The sequence below is a fragment of the Lactuca serriola genome, chromosome 5 (assembly GCF_051521515.1).
Source record: "Lactuca serriola cultivar US96UC23 chromosome 5, Lser_US96UC23_V15, whole genome shotgun sequence".
NCBI lineage: Eukaryota > Viridiplantae > Streptophyta > Magnoliopsida > Asterales > Asteraceae > Lactuca > Lactuca serriola.
Window position 1 is genome coordinate 232,185,702 of NC_136412.1, and position 10,194 is coordinate 232,195,895.

The following is a 10,194-nucleotide window of genomic DNA, read 5'->3' on the forward strand; positions in this document are numbered from 1 at the left end:
ATCCTGGTATGTACGATGTTGCTATGATGTAGTGACATGTTAGATCTGCATGACTACCTGTATATGATAGCTATTGATTGTTATGGTATATGTTGATATATGATGGTGTATCGCGTTGAGGCGGTCCTACTTTGTGCTGAAGGCCAAGGATACCCATGATGGTCTGCATAAATGAATGCCTGCGAGACGGATGAGTCACGCGAAGGCCCATAAAGCAGTCCAGATAGGCTGCCAGTGAGGCGGTCCGGTCATTCATGTTGAAGGCTCTGTATGTTTGCTGTTGTTTGTTATGTTTATATAGTGGTAGTTTGGGGAACTCAATAAGCGTTGGATTACAGTTTTAATTTTATTCATGTATTTTTGAGGACCGTGGCAAGGCGAAGACGTGACCGTACACATCCTTGGTTTATATTGATTGGATCTTAGAAGACTCTGATTTTTAATAATGATTTGAAAACAATGGTTATATAAACACTTCTTTTTAGAAAATGGATGGTTTTGAAAAGTTTAAATTTTTTGTGATTTTTTAGACGTTACAGTCTCAATAAATTTTATACATATTAGAATGTTTGCAATAACATTTGTCATAAAAATTGCTCATTTAATATATACAAACGGGTTTTATTATACATTTTCAGTCTAAAATATTTGAGAATATTAACAAAATTGTTTCAAAACAAACCACAATTTATATTTATTACTTAAGAGTGGGTATAGAGTCCTTACAGAATATTAGGATTTTTGGATATGTTTAACTATTTACTATAATTTATATCTTAAAAAAGCAATAAAATAGGATTAAATAATAAGTCATCATAAAAATGTTTGAAAATTTTATCATGATAGTTTCTAACCTTTATATGGATTGTGTAAAATTTCAATGATTTTTGGAATATCAAAACTCAAGTTTTATGAATTTATTATGATTTTTTATGAAAGGTGAGATTAGTTGTTAGAAATTAATATCACGAAATCATCAACGCCTAGATTAGAACTCGAGACCTCTCATCTAAGAGGCAAAGCCTCTACTTAATGGGCTAGCCCTAAATTGGTCTGAATTTATCTTTATTAATAACACATAAATAAAAATAATTATCAAACACTATCCGAATAGTATCCAAAAATTATTAAACTTTATTATTTGGTTCTAACAGTAATCATGAGCTTTTAGGTAAATTTTCTTAATTCATCGAAAAATAGCAAATGTTCCAAGAAAAATTCCCAAAATATTTTTACGTCTGTTTTATAGTGTCATGAAGTTGGAAAAAGAATACTAAAACGTCATTTGATATAGCAAAACTTGATATACCGAAACAGTATTTAAATTTTTCCAAAATTTATTTCTATAACTTTCCATATTATATGGTCCTGCTGTTAAAATATGAGAATTTATGGATATGTATTAAATTTTTTTTCATTTTTACTTTAACTAATCAATAAAAATGTGATTAAATATCAAACAGTACTGAAAAATCCTGAAAATGTTATTATGATCACATCTAACCCAAATTGTGATGTTTGTATATTTTCAAGTTATTTTGATGAGTCTAGACTGGTTTTCATATTTTATAATGATTGAAGGCACAAAAATCAAATGCAATATTAGTGTGCAAATCTAATGAAAATTTATTTGAAGTGTCTAGGACTCATAATAGCAGCCCTGTAGAAGTTGAGTGCTTTTCGACCTAGGGAACTATTTTATTTCGATTTTTCACTCTAGAACTTAATAATTTTGTATTAAATAAAAGAAAATACACTTAAATCTCAAAATTTCTATAAAATGTCTTCATGCCATTCTTATACATAGAAAAATCGGACTTAGTTATCTGAGGACATTTAGATGCATTTTTGAATAAATGAGTCCATGATTATTATTAAATCACATTTTTTTGTCCTTAATTTTAAGGAATCCATGAAAACTAAATCTATGAACTATATATGAATCACATGCAATCTGATCCAAAGGACATGCAGCAAGCAAAAATATGTTCTTGATAGTTTTAGAAAAGATTTAGATACAAAAGACTCAAAATAAGAAAGGAGCCAGGGTGTAGTTCTATTGAGGTTAATGGAAATGTTTATGAGTTTCTTGTTGGAGATGCTTCTCGTCCTGAAATTAATGATATTTATCTCAGTTTGAACACATTGTTCAAACTGTCATTTGTGTGTGAGAAATATGACGTGGAGGTAGTTAATTTGGTAATTTCAATAAATTCTTGACATGATTAAATCTGTTGTAAGCCCATGGATTGAGATATTAGCAACTTTATCTTTGGCCTTTCAAGAAGAGAATCAGGTGTTATTTCAATCAGGAATTCCACTTGAAGAAGATAAAGTTCAAGTAACAAGAGCAAATGTCATCACCATAATCCTTCATCAATGCAGGATCATCACATGCTTTCATGTTAATAGATAGTTTTGCATAGTAAATCACTGAATGGGATATTATTTGTGTTGTTTTGACTTAATTAGGATCTTCCTGAAAATTGTTGATTTTATTTGTAAAAATCAGAGATTATCAAATTAAATTAGTTCACCTAGTTACATGTTGATTAGTATGCATTTAACCCCTTTTTTATAACCTTTTGAGGTTCAAACATAATTCAATAAGTCTTTTGGCTTGCCTTCATAAATCATACGTACTAAATCATATTGCTTGAACAGATAAAAATAACGAACTAATTAAACACAAGAAACTAGGATCATTATTTAGCTTGCCTTTGTAACTCATATGTGTTGATTAGTAGACAACTAAATCTCATAAGCAGTAGGAAAAATTGTTTTACATTCTAAAGCGTTTAGCAGTATTGCATTAGTAATACAAAAATTTACAAAAGCTCCATGAATGGTTTTGTGGTCCCTCACCTTGCTACAGTTAATTTTAAATGTTCATCAACTAAATTATGCTGCAGGGGCATAGTCGTAATCTCCATCATCATCGTCCCCTTCTCCTTCAAACCTGGCTGCTGGTGTATGGTAGTAGTCACCGTCATTCTTCTCCATGCTAGCATGGCTTGTATCCCACCACCCTCTGATTGACTTTGTGATAGACGACATTTTCCTGATGACAGATTATGAAGAAATGTTAAGGTTGTTGTTTTGAGTAGGAAAGAAACTGAGAAGCCATGCATATTTATGAGCAAGAGAAGTAAACTGGGCATGTTTTCACATAGGTCTACCCACGAGAATAAGTGTGGAGTTATGATCAAATGGTGTGCTTCAAGTATATGGGGGCACCTATTTGTAAAAATTACAGCGGACATATCAGAAGAAATGTATGGAGTTTGATAGGTGGCCCACAAGAGAAAAATGTTTAGAGTTTGATGGGCATCTTTTTTCTCAGAAGAAATGAAAGAAAAGGATGTTGCACTCATATTGACAGGAATCTATCAAAAAGTTAAAGTGTGGAGTCATTACCAATGAATGTGCAAGACATAATATGGTTGACATGTCATCCAGCCACATAAGAGTACTTTCAAGTAATACATCATCAGGGTGGATTCTCTGCAAAGTTGGGGAAGTAATTGCAGTCACGTTACTTAGAAAGCATATTTAGTCCTTAAGGCGGGGAAGCGGTGCCACACTTGTCATGGTCCATCTAGGCGCCACGTCAGATTTGCCACATTACAGCCGTAATTTGCCATTTACACCATGTGGGTTGCCACGTATGCAATGCTATTTTTTTTTTTTGTAAATTAATAATATTAAAAATATTTATCCTTGAACAAATTATTTTAAAACTAAAATTTCATTAAACTTGAAAGGAAATTACAAAAAAAAAAAAGAATTTAAAAATACAAAGACATAAATTGAAATTACGAAACCTACATATTAATTAAAAAACAAATTATAGGTAGAGCTAAACGACATCTTCATCAGAAAATTTCTCTTTCTAAATCATTGATAGGTTTCGCGTTAAGATCGATATGGTCATCGGTCCAAATATGTTCCGTTAGGTATCTACAAAGAACATGATGGGTCTCAATATCATGAATTATTGGTCTCCTCGTCGCTTCCAACCTCAAAAGGTTGCGTCGATGGAACGATCTCGTTTTCGTTTACTCACATATTGCATTTCCTTCGTCTTTGAGAATCATATTATGCAATATGATACAAGTATACATCACCTCACTCATTTTCTTCATCTCCATATAAGGTGCAAGATATTTAAGTATATGCCAACGCTTTTTAAGAGCGCCAAATGCTCATTTAACATCATTTCTCGCTTTCTCTTGAGCACTCATAAACTTCAACCTTTCTCGTTCATTTGGACAAGACAATGACTTCACAAAACAAGCGTGCTCCGGATAGATCCCATCCACAAGATAATACCTGTACTTATATGATGTTCCACGAACTTCAAAGAAGAATTTGGTTGTCACACCGCGCTAAAGCGGAAACACAAGGTGTAACAAGAAAATGTTCCATAGCATAAGGGAAAAGATAATACCAACCATAGTATTTTAAAAGCATTAATGTTTATAGAAGTTTTGAAACATTGTTTACAGAAATTATTATACAATAAAAATGAACCCATGCACATTGCTTCTACAAGTGGTGTATCCCTAAGTGTCTTCTTACTGACGAGTTTCTGAAAAGCATGCTAAAATGAGAGGTCAACAACCAAAATAATTGGCGAGTTCACAGGTTTGCGAAACTTAGGATATACAAACCCAAACTTTGTTTGACATGAAACTACCAATCTAGAAAGTATACAAAAACATGTAAGTAATTGTTATGTAAATTTATAAGCAAAAGTTATGCATTGAGCCCACAACTGCAATGCCCTGTCAAGCTCTATGTTCTATCGTTAACATAAGAAGTACATGGGTAACATGCGCTCACATTTCGGTGTGAGTGAGGAGTTGTCATAAAATAGTACGAACATTTTGTATAATAGGAACATGTTTTTCACCTGAAAATATGAAAGCAGTAAAAAGGGGCTATGAATAGACGCAACAATGGGCATAGACAATCTACAATTAATCCTAAGACAAACCACAATTGATGCACCGACAGAAACCCGAACGTCCAATCCTACTTTGATCCTACGAAATGTAAAGATACTAGTAAGCTTTGTACCTGGATTTCGAGTTCAAGTAATACTTAGATACTATAATATTATAAAATGCCTTAAAACTTATGTTTATTTTTGAAAATTTAACTTATTTTATATAGTCTTATATTTTATACATATTTGAATGTTTGCAATAACATTTGTCATAAAATTACTCATTTAATATGTACAAAAAAGTTTTGTTATACATTTTAAGTCTCATAAATTTGAGAATATTAACAAAACAGTTCCAAAAACAACCAAAATTTATATTTTTTTTACTTAAGAGTGGGTCTATATAGTGTCCCTAATTTTTTTTTAATGATTTTTGGATATGTTTAACTATTTATTATAATTTATATCTTAAAAAAGCAATAAAATATGATTAAATAATAAGAAGTCATAAAAATGTTTGAAAATTTTATCATAATAGTTTCTAACCTTTATCTGCTTTGTGTAAAATTTCAAAGATTTTCGGAATATCAGAACTCAAGTTTTATGAATTTATTATGATTGTTTTTAAACGGTGGGATTAGTGATTAGAAGTTAGTGTCACAAAATCACCAACGTCTGGATTAGAACTCGAGACTTCCCATCTAAGAGGCAAAGCCTCTACTAAGTGGGTTAGTCCCACATTGGCACGAATTTATCATGATTAATAACATATAAATAAAAATAATTATCAAAAAATATCCAATAAATAGTATTCAAAATTATTAAACGTTATTTTTTGGTTCAAACGGTAGTCATGAGCTTTCATGTAAATTTTCTTAACTCATGGAAAAATATCAAATATTCTAAGAAAAATTCCCAAAATATTGTTACGACTGTTTTATAGTGTCATGAAGTTGGAAGAACAAACTAAAACATCATTTGATATAGGAAAACTCGGTTTTATAAATTACCCATGTTTATTTCTAAGAAAGTTGAAATAATTACTAAAACTACCGAAACAATATCTAAACTTTTCTAAAATTTATTTCTATAACTTTCCAGAATATATGGTCGTCCTGTTAAAATATGATTAAAAATCCTGAAAAATGTTATTACGATCACATCTAACCCAAATTGTGATGTTTGTAAATTTTCAAGTTATTTGGATGCGCCTAGCCTGATTTTCAAAATTTATAATTATTAAAGGCACAAAAATCGGTGTCCAAATCTAATGAAAATTTATTTGAACTGTGTAGGACTCATAATAGCAGCCGTGTAAAAGTTGAGTGCTTTTTGACCTAGGGAACTATTTTCTTTTGATTTTTCACTCTAAAACTTCATAATTTTCTGTTAAATAAAAGAAAATACACTTAAGTCTCAAAATCGGACTTAGTTATTTGAGGACATTTAGATGCATTTTTGAATAAATGAGTCCATGATTATTATTAAATCACATATTTTTTTAGCACTTTTGAGGAATCCATGAAAACTAAATCTATGAACATGCAGCAAACAAAAATATGTTCTTGGTAGTTTTAGAAAAGATTTAGATACAAAAGACTCAAAATAAGGAAGGAGCCTGGGTGTAGTTCTATTGAGGTTAATGGAAATGTTTATGAGTTTCTTGTTGGAGATGCTTCTCATTCTGAAATGAATGATATTTATTTCAGTTTGAACACATTGTTCAAACTTTCATTTGTGTTTGAGAAATATGATGTGGAGCTAGTTAATTTGGTAATTTTAATAAATTCTTGACATGATTAAATCTGTTGCAAGCCCATGGATTGAGATATAAGCAACTTTATCTTTGGCCTTTTTTCAAGAAGAGAATCAGGTGTTATTTCAACCAGGAATTCCACTTGAAGAAGATAAAGTTCAAGAAACAAGAGCAATACTATCATTGTCATCACCATAATCCTTCACCAATGCAGGATCGTCACATGCTTTCATGTTAATAGATAGTTTTGCATAGTAAATCACTGAATGGGATATTATTTGAGTTGTTTTGATTTAATTACGATCTTCCTGAACATTGTTGATTTTATTTGTAAAAATCAGAGATTGTCAAATTAAATTAGTTCACCTAGTTACATGTTGATTAGTATGCATTTAACCCCTTTTTTTATAACCTTTTGAGGCTCAAACATAATTCAATGTCTTTTGGCTTGCCATCATAAATCATTCGTACTAAATTATATTGCTTGAACAGATAAAAATAACGAACTAATTAAACACAAGAAATTAACTAGGATCATTATTTATCTTGCCTTTGTAACTCATATGTGTTGATTAGTAGACAACTACATCTCATAAGCAGTAGGAAAAATTGTTTTACATTCTAAAGCGTTTAGCAGTATTGCATTAGTAATACAAAAATCTACAAAATCTCCATGAATGGTTTTGTGGTCCCTCACCTTGCTACAGTTAATGTTAAATGTTCATTAACTAAATTATGCTGCAGGGGCATAGTCGTAATCTCCATCATCATGGTCCCCATCTCCTTCTAACCTGGCTGCTGGTGTACAGTAGTAGTCACTATCATTCTTCTCCATGTTAGCATGACTCCTACCCAACCTCCCTCTGATTGACGTTGTCACTACAACAATCGGACTCTGTGCAGACGACGATTTTAGACCCTATGCCGACGACAAGTCGTCGGGATAGGGTATGGCGACGACAAGTCGTAAGTCGTCGGCATAGGTCTGTTAAGTCGTTGGCATAGATGTCGTCGGTATAGTTAGCTCTATTGCGACGACATGTCGTCGGCACAGATTTTGTCAACGACATTTTCGACGAAAAAAAATAATGTTTTATTAAAATCCTATGGCGACGACAAGTCGTCGGTATATATTTTCATATTACCACCAACATTTTCGTCGTTCCCGCCGGACCTATGGCGACGACTTGTCGTCTGCACAGATATAGCGGTCAAAGAAAGTTGGTCAAACGTTCCAAAAGCTATGGCGACAACTTGTCGTTGGCATAGATAGACCTGTAGCGACGACTATCTGCGTCGGGATAGGTGTCGTCGCCGTAGCTTAGTATTCTTGTAGTGTGTGACAGACGACATTTCCTTGATGACAGACTATGAAGAAATGTCGAGGTTGTTGTTTTGAGTGGGAAAGAAACTGAGAAGCCATGCATATTTATGAGCAAGAGAAGTAAAATGGGCATGTTTTCACATAGGTCTACCCACGAGAATAAGTGTGGAGTTCTGATCAAATGCTGTGCCTCACGTATATGGGGGCACCTGTTTGTAAAAATTTCAGCAGACATATCAGAAGAAATGTATGGAGTTTGATACGTGGCCCACAAGAGAAAAATGTTTAGAGTTTATTGGGCATCTTTTTTCTCAGAAGAAATAAGAGAAAAGGATGTTGCACTCATATTATCAGGAATCTATCAAAAAGTTAAAGTGTGGAGTCATTACCAATGGATGTGCATGACATAATAAGGTTGACATGTCATCCAGCCACATAAGACAGTCTGGTGACACATCAGCAACGTGGATTCTTTGATCATTGCCATATGTCATTCTGCAAAATCGGGGAAGTAAAAACGATCACGTTAATTAGAAAGCACAGTTAGTCTTAAAGATCAATTTCTTTTATAAGTTTTCTTGTAATATTAGTTTCTTTTATCCAAAACAATCTGTATTTTATTAAACAGATATTAAAAAAGGTGATTGTTATTATAGTATCTTTATCTCTAAAAGATAGAATATATGTAATTTGACTCTTCTGTTATGATTTGACTCTTGAGTCAGGTTGCACTTGACCTTTATAATGAAAAGTCACTTTTTAAATAGCTCCACTTGATATGATTTTAGATCCAACTTTTTTTTTAGCTTTGTAGGTCTAACACATTATTACCATTCTGTTTGAAAATAATCTTGGTTTTGGACCCTAAAAGTTTTTTGATCAAAAAAGTCAATAGGTACATCTAATTTTCAAATAGAGGTGGTATTATGATATATCCCTTGGCAATATTAGTATTCCTATATAATATATATGATGCAACATGTTTTATAGTTAACTAGGGTTGATTTGTTTCTGTTAATAATATTCAAGTGTTCAAGAAGATTAAATGTTCCTTGTCAACTAATGTTTGCAATGGGTACAATTTTTTCTTCAATATTTTTCTTGCATTATGTATTCTTCTTTATAAGTTGTACACTATAAACGGCTGTAGTGAACAGCTGGTCAAAGGGATTGATACGAAGTATCCATGACAATGTAACATGTGGGTAACAAAAAGTCTTTGTAGTCCATATTTTATTTTTTCATGTGGTAAGCACAATAGACATTTTCGATGCAATACATATTTGAGTGGCCTGAGTTATATGTATAGTATAGCATGTATCCAAGTCTATGTATCACTATCTTTGTATGTGATCAAAATATCTTTGATGGTGACATTTGTGGTGACCAATGAAGGAATACTGAATATTTCCTTATAGAAAACCTTACACAATTACACATACAACCATTATTCTAGACTGACCAAATGGAGCCTCTACTACAGACAATCATTTGATGAAATCAATTTGGCTTTAGAATTAAGGAATAGCTTAGGAGGGAAAATGACTTATAAACCCAACGAAGTTTTCAAACCGTTCAAAATACTCAATTATGTTTTGTATGTTCAAAAAAACCCAACGAACTAACATTTTGTCTAAAAAAACCCAACTAACTTACACTTTCGTTCACTTCTCATTTAGGGTCAACCGGTTAATGAAAGTCAACGAATGACATGCTTATTACGTGTAAATAAATATCGGAAAATGACTTGTAAGACCAACGAAGTTTCAGAAACCGTTCAAAAAACCTCAATCATGTTTTCTTTGTGGATAAAAAACCCAATGAACTTACGTTTTTGTTCAATTCTCATTAGAGGCAACCAGATTCATTACGTATACAACTAGCTGGCAAATGACATGACATTATATTTAATGACATGGAATAAACAGATTAGAATTACCCTTTATATATCGATTTAGGATTTGGAGAATAGAAAAACGAATGTTGTTTGTGTTCGATCTCTTGTAATAGCTACTTCTTATTCTTCCTTTCAATCGTTGATGTCCAACTCAAGATCTACAAAGAAGATATTTGATGATGAAAACTCTTGTGGATGTGGACGCCTTCCTTGGATTTAGACATCTAGAACGGAGGATCATCCAGAAAAAAAAAATTCAAGGCTTG

The 10,194-nt window shown here is 32.2% G+C and overlaps 1 long non-coding RNA gene across 1 annotated transcript; it reads right to left on the reverse strand.

The window, feature by feature from the left end:
• Positions 1-2,734: 2,734 nt before the first annotated feature.
• On the reverse strand, positions 2,735-3,319 carry LOC145051482 (uncharacterized). The gene is made up of 2 exons (XR_013683646.1): positions 3,184-3,319; positions 2,735-3,061 (listed from the first exon to the last, which is right to left on the reverse strand). It is a non-coding gene; the product is annotated as an uncharacterized LOC145051482 (long non-coding RNA).
• Positions 3,320-10,194: the final 6,875 nt, after the last annotated feature.